At 34.4% G+C, this 20829-nt stretch overlaps 1 protein-coding gene and 1 long non-coding RNA gene across 28 annotated transcripts in view; both read right to left on the minus strand.

The window, feature by feature from the left end:
• Window positions 1-1041, minus strand: part of si:dkey-246i21.1 — a 76399-nt gene extending 75358 nt beyond the window's left edge. For both annotated transcript variants that reach the window (NR_170148.1, NR_170147.1), the window contains 1 exon segment: window positions 782-1041. This is a non-coding gene — a long non-coding RNA (si:dkey-246i21.1).
• casz1 (castor zinc finger 1) overlaps window positions 1-20829 on the minus strand; it is a 333881-nt gene that overhangs the window by 304539 nt on the left and 8513 nt on the right. For 20 of the 26 annotated variants that reach the window (XM_087307357.1, XM_087307333.1, XM_087307346.1 and 17 more), the window contains exon 1: window positions 782-962. The exons of 2 other annotated variants lie outside the window; for them this stretch is intronic. The gene's annotated coding sequence lies outside the window, so the exon portion shown is untranslated. Of the gene's footprint in view, window positions 1-165; window positions 700-781; window positions 963-20829 lie in introns of those variants that run through there. 4 more of the 26 variants (XM_087307350.1, XM_087307323.1, XM_087307354.1 and 1 more) reach the window with 1 other exon arrangement.

The raw sequence follows: 20829 nt of genomic DNA on the forward strand, positions 1-20829 counted from the left end.
CTAAGATAGATAGATAGATAGATAGATAGACAGATAGACAGATAGATAGATAGATAGATAGATAGATAGATAGATAGATAGATAGATAGATAGATAGATAGATAGATAGATAGATAGATAGATACTGCGTATAGTGTACATCCTTGCATATGTTAGTGCATTCACCTTGGACTCGTCTACACCTGTTAGGTGCCCGATTCACACTGTGTGTGTGTATTTGTTTAAAGCATTCACAAAAGCTCCAATGTCAAATTCTGTTTCATCTAACACTTATATTTGTATTACGAAGAATGACATTAAACACAAAACGAACTCCGAATTGTAGCTCCTGTACACACATGCTGCAGGTATTAGCCTAAGTGTCAGAGTCATTTATACATCTCTTCTAATCTTGTATAGCTGTATATCGAGCGGACATGTAACAACATTCAAGCCCCATGTTTTCGGAGGCGACTAAAAAGTTGTGGAGTACTTTTAGACTGGCATGGAGAAAACGCGGAGCGGTTTTCCTGAAGCGGTGTGCGTCTGTCCCGCGCGTGTAGTGTACTGGGGGTGACTGAAGGTGCGAGTTTCACTTCTCACGTTCTGCACTATAACTGACGCGTTTCAATCCAAAACAAAACACAAGCTTTAAGTCAGAAACGCAAACGCTGAATTAAACCCACGCGATCAACTCTGTCATAAACACCTCGTCGTATTAAACTAGCGGCTGTCACAAACAAATAGTTACAATTTAGCAGGGAGAAGCTGTTTATAGCTCATCCAGAAACAAAAGTCTTACCTGTAACGTTACTTCCTGGCTTTTCCACGACTTTCCAACTTAGGACAAATGTTGTGTTTAAGGTGGATGACAAGGGAGCATGCGTGATCAAAGTTGGCTCATTTTTTTCATTTTTTTCTTCTTCTGTTGTTATTATTGGATTTTCCTATTTCTAACATAGGGCGGGTCGCTCGGAAGATCTGCCCTGGAGAGCCGCTTCAGACTGGGAAGAGGAATCCTTAATTGAATATCTCAGTTAGCGCAGTGAGCGAGGGGGAAAACGCGGACTGGATTTTGCGTATCCGCCCCGGTCAGGTTAATTGCACTGTGGTATTGATCCGAGAAGCACTGCAGTGAATGATGTGGGACGTTTTATTCTGTTCGTTCATATGACATTGTTGGGGTGTCTTATGTGATTCAAAATGATGATCTATACATTAAAAAGTATTATGTCTTGTGTTGTGTTCTGCTCTGTTCTAACTTGTATTGCATATTTGGAACATTCCAGTAGTTATAATGTAACATTTACTTCTGATCAGAAAAGAGAAACATATGCAAAATGTGGCTGACTATAGCATATATGTTTTTTATTTTTATGGTTAGACTTGTATACATAATTAGACCTTTTAAAATATGAAATTTCCTTTAATTACATTATTATTGAAGGTAGTTTTTGCTGAACAGAATCATGAAGGTTATAAGAAAAAACACCCTCAAGGTGCTGTGATAATGTATTTCAAAGCTGAACTTCTCCTTATCTAAATTCTGCACTCTTGTGAATTATTGACAAACAGATTATTGCTAATTAGCAGTTTTGTGATGTGCCCTGCTGGACATAAAAAAAGAATAAAAGCTAATCAATAGTATAGTCAACTAACAAGGCAATGCTATGATCTTGGAAAATCAAGTTTTGCAACCATTTGCTGTTGAATTTAAATAATTTGAGAATTAAAAAAATATATGTCAGAAAAAATAGTTCAAAAAAGTATTAACTCTCCGGATGTGTGTCATTTGTTTACGTGTTAAAATACATTAAACATATTAAAATTATAATTGCATAAACTGTCAAACTAAATGTAAATGTTAACTTAATAATAAACAATAAAAGCACCATTACTGATTGAGTGTTAAACATAGGTATTAATTAAGAAATAAATCAATAGAATAAAAATTTAAATAAAAATAAAATGTTAAAATCCCCATTCAATTAAATTCTTGAAATAATAGTGAATTTGATCAGTGCAATAATTAAAATAAAAGCAATAATAATGGTATGTATGCAAAAAAAAATTATACAATTAAAAAAAATAATATATATATATATATATATATATATATATATTCTTTCTTTTTTAAATAAATACATTTAAATATTTTTTTTATTCACTTAAAACCTTAAAATTATTTAAAAGGATAAGGTGAATCATAAGAACCTTTTAGCACAACAATAAAAGCTATTTAAAATAATTAATTAATACAGAAATATACACCGGCCACTTTATTAGGGACACCTGTGAAACTGCTCGTAAACGCAAATTTCTAATCAGCCAATCATGTGGCAGCAACTCAATGCATCTAGGCGTAAAAGTTATTTATATTAATAAATAACTAAATAATAAATTTGTAAGTTTATATTTAAGATATAAAAGTGTGCATTTAAGGTACAAAAGTGGATCCCATTCCAGCAGGTTTTGCAGAGTGTTTCTGAGAATGTCTATCCATCATCCATTTTATACATTCAAACATTAATACATACATACATACACACGTCTGCATAAATAATTTATCATCTTGCACTGCATCTTTGAAATAAATGTCAATTTATAGGGAAAAAGCATGTAAGCATATTAAAAATGACCAATAATTTTACCAACAATGTCCAGATGTACAGCTTTAAGTCTTTTTTAAAATGTCAACATAAAATAACCTTAATTTTCAGCTATTAAATGTAGGACACAATTATATTTCATATCTGTTGCTTAATAAATATTGAAAGACATGTTCATAGTTCAAATCCCCATCCTATTATTGCCTGTGGGATACAGTTACAAACGGTACATATTTAATGACGAAACAGCGCCACAAGCCCACAATGTTCAGAGGTAAAGCTCATGTTCTGCGGTTCAGACTGTTGCGTTCATCACTTTTAAATGGTTGGTTTGAACATCATGTTACATAAAAGAACAACTTCTCTGAGGTTACACAAAACCTAAGAAATGAACATGCAGAAAAAGCTCAATCGATTGCTGAAGCTTCCCATAATTGCAAGCTTTCTCTAAAAAAAGATTATTTTCTCTATTTTCTAAGCGAATGAGACAGATCCAAAAGTCCCAACAGATTCCGCTCGCCCTTCAGTCGATTCCCCTGATGGTGCAATACTGTGATACAGAATAATTATGTAGTAAGAAAGAGCAAAAATCAATACATTATTCTGCAGATCACTTGATTCAGTAATGACTAGTACAATTATTGCCATCCATTGATTCATTAGAGCGGCTCTCAAGGGCAGACCCAACAAACCCTTAGCCTTCTGACTTCTTCTCCAGTGCCATCACTAATTATGAAACATTAAAAGCTAATCGCAATGTAGGACAAGGTTAGAAGAGCCATACTGCTAGGTGGAACCACTTAAAGCAATTAGTTTCCTTCTGTCCACATATTTGGCCGGATTTCGCTTTCAAGTCACTGGTCATTGCTGTTAAGAGGAAACAACATAAACGGGATCTTCCAGCGGCAACATTTTGAGCGTGACATAAACAAGAATAATTTCTCATCAAAAAAGGGCAGGTAAAAATGCGTTTCGCTTTGGTCTCTGTTGCTGCCTAACTGGAATGGGAGGGGTGTGGGAATAATTGGAACGAGGACAATACTTTTAGTACATTCCATGCAAACTCAACTATGCAAACAATCATTCAAACGGAAGACAACAATAGAAATTGACAAACTGATGAATATCACTTCTAACGTCTGCATTGACAAAGTGATAAAGCACTGTCCATATGGCCCTGCTGACATGTAAGCATTTTTAATGTGAGGACACCTTTGCCCTACGCAAGCAGAAAGCCTTGACACCGGATTCACCGGGTATAATCACCTCTCACATAATGAGCTTTAACACATTGTCTCCTCTCAATCGCATTGCATGAATAATACACCAAAAGAAGACACTTAAATAGTTCTAATCGTAGGTGAAAGGGAGTGACAGATATGAACGTCATTAACAAATCTCAGGCCATTTGTTCCTTTGTCACCATAAGCACAGACATAATAAAAATTACCTGCAAAAAATGTGTATAAATTAATTTATTTAATTAATATAAAGAAACATAAATAAATTAAATTGCTTATAAATTGCCTATAAAGTGTAATTATTTTACAAATATTTCCCAAATGATGTTTAACACAGCAATTACATTTTTCAAAGTATCTCAATATGCTATTCTATTATAAAGGAAGTCTTATTTCTTTTAGTTTGGTTGACATACAAAATAAATATTTTAATAAATTGTAAAAATATAAAAAAAAAAAAAACAAGTTAAATATTACTTAGTAAGCCCCCTGAAGAATCTTTTTTTTTTCTATTGGCTACAGAACGGATCATTGTTGTCAACTGACCTGTCTAATTAACCTAACCTAATTAGTTAAGCCCTTAAATTATCTTCAAAATAAAGTGAAGATAAACTTTAAACTTTAAAACTTTACACTATGTTTAAAAATCTGTTGAAAAATTTTCTCACACTTGGATGGATGGATAGATTGAAATATACGGTAGAACAATGTTTCTCGACTTTGTTCCTGGAGGACCACCAGCTCTGCATATTTTCTGTGTCTCCTTAACCAAACACACCTGATTCAGATCATCAGCTCATTAGCAGAGACTGAATGACCTGTAATGGGTGTAACAAAGGAGACATCCAAAACATGCAGGGCTGTAGGTCCTCCAGGAACATGGTTGAGAAACACTGCTGTAGAAGGGTAAAGGAATGAATGGAAGTAGTGAAAAAAGTGTTGCATGCAGAACTGTTGCATACAATTTATGTGTTGAATTTAAACAAACTAATTAAACTTAATAATGTTCAACTTAATTTGTTTGTTTAAATTCAGCCCAAATAAATTGTTTACAACCACTTGACGTAAAGAAAATTTAGTAAATCCAAGGAATCATCTTTGATTACTTTTTTTCAGTGAATAGGGCGACACAGTGGCAAAGTAGGTAGTGCTGTCGCCTCACAGCAAGAAGGTCGCTGATTCGAGCCTCAGCTCAGTTGGCGTTTCTGTGTGGAGTTTGCATGTTCTCCCTGCATTTGTGTGGGTTTCCTCCGGGTGCTCCGGTTTCCCCTCACAGTCCAAAGGCATGCGGTACAGATGAATTGGGTAGGCTAAATTGTCCGTGGTGTAGGAGTGTGTATGGATGTTTCCCAGAGACAAGGGCATCCGACAGCGGATTAATAAAGGTACTAAGCCGACAAGAAAATGAATGAAAATGAATGGATGAAAAGATACTTGTACTGTTGAATAGCTGTTAGTATTGTTAGATCGCACTTGATACACCTTTGAAAAAGAAATATTACAGGAGAGCTAATAATTTTGCCTGTATATCAAACATTATTTTTATTACCCATAGTCTACAGGATATGTTTTTTTATGTATACATTTCACGACAAGTTATGATTTTAAATTCATTTATTAATTTTCTTTTCGGTTTAGTCCCTTTATTCATCAGGGGCCTCAACAGCGGACTAAACCGCCAACTTAACCAGCATATTTTTTACACAGCAGATGCCCTTCCAGCTGCAACCCAGTACTGAGAAACACCCATACACACTAAATCAAACACATACACTACAGACAGTTTAGTTTATTCAATTCACCTATAGCACACATCTTTGGACTCTGGGGGAAACCAAAGCACCCGAAGGAAATCAATGCTAACATGGGGAGAACATGAAACTGCACACAGAAATAAAAAACTGACCCAGCCGAGGCTCAAACCAGCAACCTTCTTGCTGTGAGGCAACAGTGCTACCCAACGCGTCACCATGTCGCCCCATGATTTTCAATATATATCGTTATTTGCCATAATTAATGCATTCATATCTAATATATATTTCATATTAAAATTAACTTAATAACTAAGTTGCATTGCATTATGTCATTTCTAACAGAAATAATGTTAATGTATTCATTAAAATATGATAATATAATAATAATAATATATATAATAATATATATATATATATATATATATATATATATATATATATATATATATATATATATATATATATATATATATATAAAGTTGACGTCTGAATTATAAGCCCTCTGAAATATTAACCCCTGTTTATTTTTCCCCAATTTCTGTTTAATATAGAGAAAAAAAACAACATATATCTAATCATAATAGTTTTAATAACTCATTTCTAATAACTGATTTATTTTATCTTAACCATGATGACAGTATATTTTACTAGATAATTTCTAGACACTAGTATTCAGCTTAAAGCGCAATTTGAAGGCTTAACTCTTTCTCTCTCTATATATATATATAAAATATGTTTTTATATCTGCTTTTAAAAACTGTTTATATCTAAACATTATGATTAAAAAATATTAACTTAATTAAATTAATTAAAAAGACAGATACACTCTCAGAAATAAAGGTACGTGAGGTGTCACTGGGGTGGTACCTTTTTGAAAGTTACACATTACTACTTAAAGGGTTCATATTGGTATCTTAAAAGTATACATTATTACCTAAAACTTTGAAGAGGAACATTTTTGTATTTTTTAGGTATTAATATACCCTTGAGGTATTAATACGGACCTTTAAGGTGCAAATTTGTACCTTTTGAAAAGGGACCACCCAAATGACAACTCGTGTTTATTTCTGAGAGTGTACAATGCCATTTATTTAAATATTTTAATAATTTTATGATATTTTAAACAACAAAATTGTGCTTTAAAAACTAATTCATCCAAAACAAGTCATCCGGTCATTGAGGAAACACTTCGGTCAAAAAGAAAAGTATCATTTCTCTCTGTTTGAATACCTGTCCTCGGTCAGATCCCTGTGAGAGCGTAATTAAGGTCGACTGTGAAACTCACTGGCATATCGTGGAAGGGCAGGCAACTGGCATTTACCTTAATTAGATAAAGATATGCACAAGCAATGTCCTCTAGAAGCAGGCGCCTGTCTTCTAACCGGAAGTTAGGAGTGCTGGCAGCTGCCTGTGCGCTGGAAATAAGGAGCACTTTTCTAGGTTGATGGGCAAAAAGAGGGAGGAGGAGACCGAGAAGAGAGTTTAACCAACTAGGCAGCTGTTAGAATTTTATCCCTTCTTTGCTGACTTGAGTTAATGCTCTCTTCAGCCTTTGGCCTTGTTTTACTAAGTAAAGACATTGCAAGAAAGTAAGGTAAAAAGTAAAATAAATATAGTTATCACTATTCTGACACATTTAATAATAAAACATTCAATCGCAAAGAGTTTTCATACATTTAAATATGCAAATGAGATATTGGTTAATTAAACATACAATATATATATATATATATATATATATATATATATATATATATATATATATATATATATATATATATATATATATATATGAGTAAAATGTTTTTGCAGAAGGGATTTAAAGAATTTCCTTTTTAAGCATACATTGAAAATACTGCAAATCTGAGAATATTGCAAATACACTAAAATGTTTGCTGATTGTTCAAACTAAAAAGAAGACTTTACAAAGAGTTAAAACAACACAATTCTTAAGTTTGTTTGAGACAATTTTATTGTTTTATATTTTATCTACTGTTATTAGTAAAAATTATTAATTATATTATTAATAATATAAATATAAATGGTTATTAATTATTAATTAATTATATATAGCTATATTAATGGATTTATAGGACAAGAAATGAAGAAATTGTGTCGACCCAAGCATTTTTTACAGTATTCTGTCAGACGAAACAGTTGGAGTAGTTTTAAATTGTATCCTGGCTCCTCCATGATCTATGATGATGTATTTGAAGCTTCCAAAAGCACACAAATCCATTGTAAAATAAACACAAATGCCGCCAGGGGGTTAATGCGTATCTTATGAAGCAGATTGATGTGTTTTTGTAACAAAAATATTTTTTAAATTATTTAATTAATTAAAAATGATTTAATTCTGAAGTCAAATCACTGGCAGCTGTCGAATGCACATTATCAACAATATCTTGGCTGATCTCTAACTTGAAGTATTACACATTTGAATTCTGATAATAGGCATATGTCACAGGAACCACTATCCACACAGTATATTGCTCTTATTCTTTTGTTACAAATGCATCTTAAGTCCAGTGGATACTTGCGACCTGACTCGAACACTGGTGCACATGTCTCAAAAAATATCTATAACTACACATCGCATCAACATGGAGCACAAAATCGGTTATTGGTCAAATTAGTAGCAGTGATGGGTGAGGCCAAGAGCTATGGTATGACATGTGTTTTATCCGGATGGAAACTTTTGTTTCATGTTTATTTTATGATTAAATTTGTTAAAAAGTTTGCAGATTCCATCTCTTTCTTCCCTGAATAAGTGCGAGTTTGAGGTACTACTACAGCACACTGTTAAAAAAATCTTGTAAATTACACAGTATTTCACTTGTAAAATGAACTGCATTTTACTTTGGGACAGTTATGCAGTATTTTACTTAAAGTTGCCTCGTTAAAATTACAGAATTTCTTCCAATAAAGATAAACATACAGTTCTGTAAATACATATACACCAAGAAAAATCGTGCAGCAAATGTAAATACAGTATTTTACTGTAATTTAATTACAGTACGTTACTGGCAAACTGCTACCAGTAGGATACCGCAGATTCTGCAATTGCAGAATTCTGCAACAGATTCTGAAATTGTTTGCAGTGTTGCATTGAATGCATTTTCAGCATAACATAGGAACCCAATTGCCTACAAGTGTTTCGTGACGCATTATTGCAGAAAAAACAAAGACAGAATGCAAAAGAAAAGATGCAATGGTGTCATATGCAAGGGATGGGCTGTGGGGTACAGCAATCAATCTTCTTTACACAGACGATATCTTATATGGGTTTATTTAATTTTGGAGTGAACTATTCCTTTAAGATCCCTAATCTAAAGAACATCTTACATACAGTACATACCTGTATAATTAACATGAACAGGTGTTTAAGTAACAAAGCTTTAAAGGACATTAACTGCTGCTCCTAATGTTTGGGAACCCCCCTGAGTAACAATGTGTTCTCCCTGTTCATTTATTTGTCCCATTTGAACACAATAACAGGTAGGTGGTCACTTCCTTAATCACTCACTCAGGAAATGAAAGTGTGGAGCCTCGTCTGCACATTACAGTATCAAATCAAAACAAAAACAATTGCACAGTGGAGTGCACATTATCAAAATTATTTCTATCGAGCTCTTTAAATGAGCGTATTGTTATGTGTAAATGTAAAAATTCTTTGCGTTCATGTTCAAATTTCAAAAGGGCATCTGCAGACAGTGAGTACTGTATAATATAGGTGGTTTTCAACTGGTTGGTTGAGACCTGACGAAAGAGAGGATAAAACATTTCCCATACCTTTTGCTACTGACGTTAATGCATGTGTTTACAATCATGCTCTGTAGCAAAAGTTCACCTGGTGCAACTCATCCTTTGCAAAGTGACAGCCCAAAAGAAAAGTTGCAAGTTTATTCTGACAGGGCAGAAAAAAATGCTAATTATTAGCTGCAACAAAGCATATAATAGTGCATAGTTAGGACAGCAACACAAACAGGCTTTTTTTATCTGCAAAAGGGAGAAGTATCTTTTAGTGTTGAAAAGAAGCAATCAGACTCATTAAACATGACAGTGTTTTGGTCAAACTAGTCATATTCTGTAATCAGCAATATAAAAATAAATACATAACAATATTACATGCAACACTTTAAATACAAAATTACTTGTTTTTATGGTAAAATGTGCCATTAGCATTAGTGTGACCAAGGAGTAATGTAGACAACTTAACAAGCCTCAATACCACAAAACTGGTGTACTGTATATAGGTACGATCAAAGATACTGAGATATGAATATGCACTTACATGTTTTATGTGAATTATATATGGGTTAAAAAAAAAGAAGCTATTTATGTTTTCAATTTACTTAAGGCTTTTTTTATTACTAAACTGTTTTTAAAGATCATCTTTACGTGAGGGCTAAAAATGGCAAAGGTAATCCACATGTTAAAATTTTTAGAAAATAGTTTGTGCAAATAAATATAAAGTTTTTCAGAAGTATATCAATCTTCAAATACTTCACTTACAGTTTGCAAGTTCACCTGAGATAGAATTGTCGTATTTGTATGGGCTGTATGATTTCCATGATGAAGAAAACGGAAATCTGTCATAATACAAAAAGTCAATGAGTTTTGCAAATTTTGGATGAATAAACGCAAATGTAGACCCAATCAAATACTAATATGTACTAGTGTCAGTGAATATTAAACCACAAAAAGACTATTTAAATATTTCAATGTTACTGCATTATATGCTTGTCTAGGTGAATGACGTAGTTTCGTTTACTAGGAAAAACAGTCTGACGTCTGTCTCTAATTGTGTTTTGAACATCTACCGTCTCACAATAAGTACACGAACACATGAAATTCATCTCCAGAGCAGCACTTAATGAGTCAGTTAACGAGCGACTCACAGTTTCATTCTGAGAAAATATCACAAACAGAAATTCACAGGAGCATATTGACCACAACCAGACAAAGAAATGTTTGGCGGAAGATGAAATTCATTCATTTTCCTTTGGCTTAGTCACTCTTTCAGAGGTCGTCACAGGGGAATGAACCACCAACTATTCCAGCATATGTATTCCAGCATATATAGCAGATGCCCTTCCAGCCGCAACCCAGAACTGGGAAACACCCACACACTCTCGCATTTACAGACATACTCATACACTACACAAAAAATGTTGTTAATTCAATTCACTTATAGCGCATGTCTTTAGAGTATGAGGTAAACCCACGAGGAGGAAATCTACAAAAACACGGGGAACACATGCAAACTCCACACAGTAAAGGCTACAGCCAGGAGCCAGCCAGGACTCAAAACAGCAACCTTCTTGATGTGAGTTGACAGTGCTAACCACTGAGCCACCGTGCCGCCCCATGAAGAAATTATTGCGGATGAAGTTCTAAAAATAACAATGACAATAGTAGTCAATAATAGATAAACTCCAGCTTTTCCCGATCACTTGTCAAAATAACATTTTAGTTGGAAAAATAGTGCTGCGTTTCACTATTTAAAAAACTATATAAAACAACAGCATGGAAAAGGCCAAATACCCTTCAAAGGCTGGTCAACCTGGTAACCCCAGCCAACCAGCTTAGGCTGGTTTAAGATGTTTTTGCTTTGTTTTTCCAACAAAAGTGGTAATAATAATCATCATTAACATAATTTATTCACACAAAAACGTGTCTTCACAAAAACATATCAAAATAAAAGTTCAGTTAAACCTAAAAATAATGATAATAATACCAGAGGGACCATACTTTTGTTTACAAGTTTAAAAATTGTAAATTAAACTAATTTAAGTAGCAAACTTTTAAGTAGTGAGGTTTGCCATTTAAAAACAAAAACTAAATAATTTAAATAGGTCTAAAATAGGCCCTTTCAGATGGACTAAAGATCACCCAGACAGTTGCTGTCTAATAATATTAATAAAAATATTATACTAAAATTATTAAAGGGATAATCACACATTTTTTCTTGCATATTTTAATTTTAACGAGAATAAATGAAATTGAGAATTATTACGCAATTCACAGAGTTACTAAAAATTAAATCATATAAGTTGTAAAACTGTGTAAAATGTAATTGTAAAATGCTAAAATGCCAATTTTCTATATTTTAATTTTAACAGGAATAAATTAAATTGAGAATTAATATGCATTTCACAGAGCTCCATTAAAAACTCAATCATATAAGATGTAAAACTCTGTAAATGTAAAATATTAAAACGCATATTTTCATTATTAAATTCATTAAACGCATCTTTTAATTCTTAAAAAGTAAAGAATCAGAAATGATTCAGCTGTAAAAAAGAAATTTGGATAAAAAAGAAATTTTATTAGCGAAATAAATAAATCTGATACTAAGTCACTATAAGATACAGTATATCCAGTTGAAATTGATATAAATTGACCTTCTACACCTTTAAGAACATTTTTTGTAACAGTGTTAGAAGAGCAAACAAATTCAACAAAAAAAAAAACAAATCTGGTTCCCAAAGTAAAACCAGTGAAAATGCACTATTACAAAAGTAGGCAGTCCAGTGCTCTGTGTTTATTAACACCGTCTACCAATAATGCTCGTGGTGCAGCCATATGGTGCTGATAAGATATCTGGGTGCAGAGTTAAAATCTAATTTTAATAAATTCTTAATCAGCTTGTAGGATACTGAAACAACATAGTTAATGGAAATGTGTGGAGTCAGCGAGGTCTTTTGCAGTCGTGGTCTTTAATAAGATTTGAGAGGCATTACAACAACACAGCAGTCAATGTCACGTTGAGCTGCTCTCTCTGTCTGTAACTCAAGTGCAGAAGAAAAAAAAAAGGAAGAGGAGAGCGACGAGCGGGGAGAGGAAAACATGGTCATCTGTTTCAGAAGAGACGGAATGTGATCTCTGGGGGAGAGAGTTGCAGGAGCTGTATATCACATATCATCTTCTCTGATCATTCACGCTTTCTAATTACTGAAGGTGAGGAGGGCCATAATTTTATCGTATTTGTTTTGCATCACTGCAAAAATAGAAATGAGGGCTTGCAGAGCTGTACCAATTTACTTCATTTCGACCTTGATTAAAAGAAAATTAATTGCCACATCTCTCATTATGTTGCGAGCGGCATTTGATGACTGGAATGGAAATACTAAAAAAAAAAAGGAATGAAAAAAAACAAAAAACAAGATGCACAGCCTCAATGGGAGTGCAAGCTCGACCCGCATGTTCAGGAGACAACACATTCTTTTAATGATGAAAATAAACAGGCCTTTTAACACAAGCATCACAAGACAATGTCAAAGATATTAGTCTTAATATCACAGCGGTTTTCTTCATGGTGCTTAACAGCGGAAGAGACCTTGTAACTTTGCCATTTTGTCTAGCGCATCCTTCGCAAAACACAATTAAATCTTTGAACCGAGCTGCACTAAGCTTTGTTAAGTTGAGGAGACGAGCCACTGAGCAGAACTTTATGTTGACTGGCAAAACAAGAGAAGACGAGACGGGATCTAAACAGATCACCGTATGAAGACAATGAAACAAGACAAGCCCTGCAAGCGGCAGAGTCCAAACGTCAGTGAACGCATGAAAAATCTGTAATGTCTTCAATTAAACCTATGAATGAGCATTTCAGGATAACAAGGCCACATAGGTCTGGGTGGTTTAGATGGTAAGCAAACAATCATTTCCTGTAATCAGCTGCTTGGATGCAGGAGAAATGAGATGGAATAAAGATCTGAATGAATTTTGCAAGAGCCAAGGTGAATGGGTCTCTGAAGTATTTGTGAAAGAGCGTGGCTTGTGGGCAGTGTTGGGCAAGTTACTACCCAAAAGTAATTATTTACCCAACTCCCAAAATCAGTCATTAATGGAAATGATCATTTTGTGTGACCCTAATAAAAAAGGAGTTATTTAATACATATGGAATGCTCTGTGAGCAAACACATCAGCTTTAGAATACTTAAAATCCTGCTTAGGTGTTGAAATTACTGATGAACTATGGGAGAAAGCCCTTGAACAAATCCACATATGAGCAGTATGTGCAAGGCATGGCCTCTTACAATTCCTACAAGTAATACATCATTTACATTGGATCAAAAAAAACTTAGTAAGATATTTCCTGAAGTGAACCCCGCATTTGATCAATGTGGACTAGAGCCAGCATCACTGCCTCATATGTTTTAGAGCTGCCCAAAATGGTCATCTTACCGGTAAAATATTTTTCTAACATTTTCAAGAACATGTAATATGCCGAGAGATCCAGATCTCCGCATAGCAGTTCTAGGTATTAATGATTTTGAGATAGCTAAAACAGTACAGAACAAAATATAGTTCCTTTTGTCAGTCTACTAGCATGAAGGGTAATATTAATACATTGGAAACAGAAAGCTGCTCCTACATATGAGGAAAGTAATGAAACGTTTGGGGAAAATTTGATTCTCCCTAGAAAGACAGAAGACAAATTCTATCAAATCTGGCAACCTTTCATAGGTTACATTAAAGATTACTTTTGTATTTGAATGTTAAAAAAAAACAATAAAGAAAGTTATGAAAAAATATTATTTCTTAATTACATCATTAAAATTGTACTTAAATTACTTTTCTAATATACTTTATTACAATATGTATTTCAATTAATTGGCTAAATACTTAAAATCCATGTAAATCCCAACAAATAAACAACAGAAATTAAACACTTTCAATTTAAGTCAAACAAAGCTTTTTAGTTTTGTTTTTAAAAACTAACACAAATTGTTAAACATTGCACATAAAGCTCCAAATGTTTCGAATGACACCATACTTCATGTATATTGTATACAAATTTATTAACAAAATTCTTATTGTACATATAATATATTTTAGCTTATTTTATTACATACTGTATATATACACACACAGTTGGGGTCAGAATTATTAGCCCCCTTGTTTTTTTTTTTTTTTCTCTAATTTCTGTTTAATGGAGAGAAGATTTTTTTTCAACATATATAGAATAGTTTAGAGTAGTTTAAATAACTCATTTCTAACAACTGATTTATTTTATCCTAAACAAATAAGACTTTCACCAGAAGAAAAAAATATTATCCGACATACTGTGAAAATTGTCTTGCTCTGTAAAACATATTTTGGAAAATATTTCAAAAAGAAAAAAAATTCAAAGGGGTTTGACTTCAACTTATATATAATTTAAGTTGTGTGTGTGTGTGTGTGTGTGTGTGTGTGTGTGTGTGTGTGTGTGTGTGTGTGTGTATGTATGTATGTATGTATGTATAAGTTATATGCAATATATATATAACTTACACTGCAAATTATATTTGTTTAGCATAAACCACAATTACTCGGCTTCTCTGAGATATCTATACAGAACTAGTAGTTATTTACATTATTTTCGAGAAAAACATTATAAGTAGCTATAATTAAATTACCTAAAAAATGTAAAGTAATTCCTTACTTTTAAAAAAAAACTAATTACTAATTACATCCAACACGGCTTGTGCGCGGCTCCTGCATTGGAGGTCTGATTGAAGGCTATCCCATCTTGTAGCCAACAGAAGATCTACTGTAGCACAAAATGTTAAATATGCTAATGGTGGGAACGTGTCACAAAACAGAGCATTCTTTCTGTTGAGCGTAAAGATGCATAGCCCAGACCAATCAAGTGCCTATGATGACCCCTATCCAATTTCAAAAACACATACAATGGACATCTGAGAGTCGAACATGGAACTTTAAACAGTGGAGGAGGGTCTCCTGGTCATATGAGCCCCATTTGCCAATGTCCAAGAACACAATGTACTTGAAGAAGCAATAGCAGTAGAGAAGAAAAGCCAGTAGAGGGAGTGTGATGCTCTGGCAAATGTTCTGCTGTGAACTCCAAAAATTTGATACATGAACTACCTAAAATTTGCTGCAGACCAGGTACATCCCTTCATGACAATGGTGTTATATAAGTGTCTTCATTCGCCTGCATAATGCATCTAGTCACACTTCACATATTGTTCAGAAATGGTTTGAGGAACATCATGAAGGGTTCAAGGTGTAGCCTTGGCCTTCAAATACCCCAGTCGCAATCCAATTGAGCAACTGTGGAAAGCACTGGAGCAGCAAGTTTGATCCATGGAAGCTCCACCTTGCAACCTACAGAAATTGAAAAATCCGTTTTGAGAGCAAACGGAGAACTACAAAAAATAAAAAGGTGGTCATACTGTTTTGGCTCATTAATTATATCCATTAAATATTTGCAGGTAATATATGTGAAATATGTCCATATTATTAGGTACACCAGTACAAATGCTTATTGAGCCAATTTCTAAACAGACAATAGCATGGCTGCAACTCAATACACTTAACCGATCCTCTCATGATTTCTTAAATATGACAATGACATCACAAGAACAAATGAAATGCTAAGAAATACACATTTCATATTAAATCAAAACATAATGCCAAATAAAAGCATTTTCAGACATTTTTGGACCCCATTAATTTCAATTAGCCGTTCTCAGTGTTTCCATGTTTCAGTTGCATCTACCTTATAATCCACATTCTGCACAGTTTTAGTGTTTTTTCTTTTTCTTTGTCTGCATCTATAAATCCCTCTTCACCCCCTTTCCTGCCATCCTCTCTTTTGGATAAGCCACCATATGTCTCGGAGGATCAACTTTGAAAGTTTTCTGAGAGCGCGGTGTATGATTACACGAGAATTTCTCACAGACAGGGATCTCCAGAAGAAGGAAAATGCTAAATGCTATTTTAGAAATGAAATCCTCTTTCATGCATCTGCACCTGTCCCCCTCTGAGAACCCAGAGAGCAGATGCCTGATGGGGGAGTTTCGCCCGTACGCACACCTCATTCTGAAATATTTATATGCTTTTGACACTCTGCGATGGGGGGGTGAGACAAAGGGTGCTCTGTGCCCTGTGCATTTGGTCTTGTATACTAATCTCTCATTTGACGCGGAGCTATTTCAGCTGTTTATCTCTTCACTGAATCATTAGGCGCATTCAGAGTTTGGTCCAATCAAACTCCCATCGAGCTCCCAATGTAATAATTCATAACACACTTCAATCAAATAATATTATGCACCCTTAAATTAATTAAATGCAAACTTCATTTATTTACTGCTAATATTAATGTATAAAGGAAGTACCAAGATTAGACAGACTCAGCTCTGATCCGTTTCCTAATGGAAGGGGACAAGCAAGTGCACAGTGCTAGCAACTCCAAGGTCATGGGTTCGCTTCCTAAGGAACATGTGTTTAGATTGAATGCATTAAATACGCATAAATGCTAACAGATTGTTTATTAGGCAATAGTTGTGTTCATAACATTACATACCCTATTTAAAAATGAAATTCCAGAAGGTAAAATGATATGATTTAACACATTATCATGTCTAAATGTTTACATACCCTTGATTTCCAATATCCTGTGTTGCTTTATTGAATCTTGCTATCAATGAGCCACTGAAAGGAAGAAGAAAAGCATGCTGGGAACCTAATTTTTTTTTTTACACATTTACACAAGAGACTACAATTAAAGGAAGGCAATGCAAAAACATATTAATGCTCAAGGATGGAACATTTGTAGGATAATCCCATTATTGACTAATTTTTATTGACTATTTTAAAGAGCACCTATGAAGAAAATCATCTTTTACGAGCTGTTTGGGCAGAACTGTGTAGGTATAGTGTGTCCATAGTCATATTTAAGAGACAAAGACAATAAGTCGTTAAAATAGGATACAAATCTCTCCCATTTTGAGGCCAACCACAACGTGACGTAGGAGTGCAGTTTCGCCGCTCACCAAATTGATTGACAGCAGCTTATTAACAGATCTCTGTAGTAATGCGTATAAGCATACCAACAAGACAGAACATGAGCAAAGCAAAGATCTGTTCATCTCTCTGTGATCATCAATCATCATCAAATGTGATCAAGAATGAGTTTTAAAAGTTTAAAAGATTTTTAAAACAGTGCATGTTTGTAAGGAATTACAGCGATTTTACCGTATTTACCACAGCCGCATGTCAGTACATTTATAAAAGAAGAAGCTTCCCGGTTTGTGGACATTAAATCAGGTTTATTTTGTACATTAACATAATGGATATCCATACAGCAGAGGATATCAACATGTGTGTAACTTTATAACAACATTGTGTGTGAATTATCGTTGCAGAAAGATTTGAATTAATGACACAACAAATACATTAAATAATCATTGGGAAAGTTCCTACTGTAGTATTTCTCAAAAACATTACGTGAGATCTGCTTCCTTGATGTCTGTCACTGTGCTGTTTATCTGACGCACCAGAGATTGAGGCACACTCTGACAGGCATGTGGGAACGGTGGGCGGGGTGAACTAGCATTAAAGGCACAGGCAACAAAAACAGCAACATTGTGTTCAAAGCAGAAAATCCTCAATATTCTAAAAGGTATAATAAATAATCTGATGGGTGTTTTGAGCTGAAACTTTACAGACACATTCTGGAGACACAAAAGAATTCCCTTAAATCTTGTAAAATGGGTAAAATAGATGCCCTAAAAAAAAATCCATGATGGAGAGTAAATTATCTATCGCTTCAAAAATCAAAGAAAATACGTGACTCGGTTATTATAATATATATTCCAGTGGAGGTGTGTAAACTTATGAGCAGAGCTGTTTGCTTCTGATAAAGCATCCTGGAATTGCTTGCAGGTTGTGTAAATGTCTTGCGGAGCGCTCAAGTTCATGTCAGTCATTCCGGGTAAGTTATGACAGCTCAGTGGCTCTGACCGTAGCATACCAAGTCATTACGGGCAGAATGGGAGGCATCTGAATAATTAATCAAAATAATGTAAAATAATCCAACAAACCTTGCCTCTCTCTCTTTCACCTGTTTGCTGCCCTCAGAGTGCAACAGATCTGCTGGGAGGGGTAAAGGAGGTGCCCTTCAGGTTAAGCATTAAAAAATAAAATGACTGTATGCTTAGGACTGGCCCTTTGGTACCTCTTTAGCATCTACAGCTTTTGCCACTTTGTTAATATGATGAAAGATGAGGGATCAGACTCTGCTGAAAAAGGCTCTAGTGGAAATACTGAACGCTTTCTTGCCGAGTAAAATGGAAAAATGTAATCCGAATGCAGAGAAATCATGTGCTTTGAGAGTCCACCACATAAAAGCATATGTGCCTGTTCTGTAAATGATGCAAACATCGTAATGTGGTCAGTGGTGAGCTTTAAAGGAGCTGCTCGTAGCACTTACTGTCCATCTGCCACGGGCATTAGACTCCTATTGAACAGTCCACGAGTCTGTTAAGAGAAAAGGGAATCATTTTCTTTTAGTTTGTAGATGGGAAGGTACTGTATGTGAGTGCTCGTTTGGGATATCGTCATGGAACATATGCTTTAAGCGCAAATGTGCATCCGCTACAAGAGAAGGTCTTCATTGATCCAGGAGCTTTTCTCTGGCAGAATCTGCGAATTCTGTTTATTAATCATGACTACAGTTGCTGCACTGGATACAGTGCCCAACTTTAATGGGCCGACTAAAGGCTTGATATGTGAGTAAGGAGAAGCAAGGGCAACCATGTTTTGTGTAAAACAAACTAAGGCCAGGAGCCATGCGCCGCTTTGGAAGGTAATAGTCGCTGGTTGATGAAGGTCTCTATTTTAGATAGCAGTAAATCCCCCTCTTCTGCTCCCAACCCCCTCTTTTCAGATATCAGCCCTTGAAAGTGTTCAGTTTTAGGACACAGGGAGGTCACACCTGTTGTGGAACTTGATAGAAGGCTTATTTATAAACTTTCAGCCCTCCAGATTCTTCCTACAGAGAAAATGCTGACATACACAGGGGAGGCCGGAGGGGGTGAAAAGAGTGTTTATGAAAAGTGCACCAACTGGAAAATCCATAAAACTTTGAAATGATGAAATTAACGAGCAATCTGATCGGGTTTCCTCAGGACCGGCGAGGGAAAGTGTGGTTTTTTGAGTCTCCTGCTGAAAGGTGAAGGACGGAGAGAATACTGGAAGTTCCTCTTCATTTTAATTTAGTTAAGACATCGGATTACTATTAACCTTTTTAAAAGACCACTCCGAGTTATACAACGGACGCCTCGTAACTGTCGGTCGAATAAAGCCAGTCAGTAAATGTCAGACAAATTCACCGTTCGGTTACTTTAAAGAAGAACTTCAGAGGATTGCCCGTTTCTTTGCCACACTGTAAAAAATTTCCAGGTTTTCACAACAAGTTACTGTAATTTTTCACAGTAAATTACATTAGTATCCCTTCACAGTATTTAACTGAAAAATTCACAGTAATATGTTGTATTCATAATTTTATTGTGAAATTACGGCAGGCAGCATGATTACAGCAAATTACTGTGAAAAGGGCTATATCTTTTGCACGTTAGTTATAGAAATTCAAACCTTTTTTTAATTCAACGTAGAAATTAATACAAATGAACTTTTAACAGATAATAAAAGAATGTTATAGCCCCCAAAACGATTTGGTTACCAACATTTTTTTGGTTGTACTGCACCTTTATTTAATTTTATACAGTTAACATAGAATAGGAAATAATATTTAATGAACAACTGTGTGCTTAGCCAAAACATAATAAACTGGAATAAAAAGTAATTAATTAATGAAACCAAAGACTGTTAAACAGCCAACAATTATTTCAATGTCAGGGTAAATGTCTGCTTTTGACGGTTTCATGAGTATTGGGCACCTGTCATCGCCTGGAGGTCACTAATCTTTAATTAAGAACTATATATATATATATATATATATATATATATATATATATATATATATATATATATATATATATATATATATATATAAATTATTATTTTTTTATCTATATAAATAAACCACAGATTAGAGTTTTAAACAATTACATTCTAGCATGAAAAACAGTTAAAACTTCATTTTCGGACGCATATAGAGCCATCGAAGACGGGGCAATTGTCCCAATGTCTAGCATGAAGACAGGCGCCTCTCGGCGGATACATGAGTAATGAGCGCTGTTACCGCCTGGAGGTCATAGATCTCCGCTACCGGCAAAGCACACTTAAAATTACACACAATCTTTACTAACAATCCACAGATTTGAGTTTTGAAGAACTACATTCTCGCATGAAAAAGTGTTAAAACTTTATTTCATTACATATTACAAGCAATATTTATAATATTATGTGCCTTCTAATCCACCATTACAGCTTGATGCAGCTTGGTGCAAAATGAATCCTGGGAGGAAAAAATAATAATTCTCAATA

The sequence above is a fragment of the Danio rerio genome, chromosome 23, assembly GCF_052040795.2.
Source record: "Danio rerio strain M-AB ecotype USA chromosome 23, GRCz13ab, whole genome shotgun sequence".
In the NCBI taxonomy this organism is placed as follows: Eukaryota; Metazoa; Chordata; class Actinopteri; order Cypriniformes; family Danionidae; genus Danio; species Danio rerio.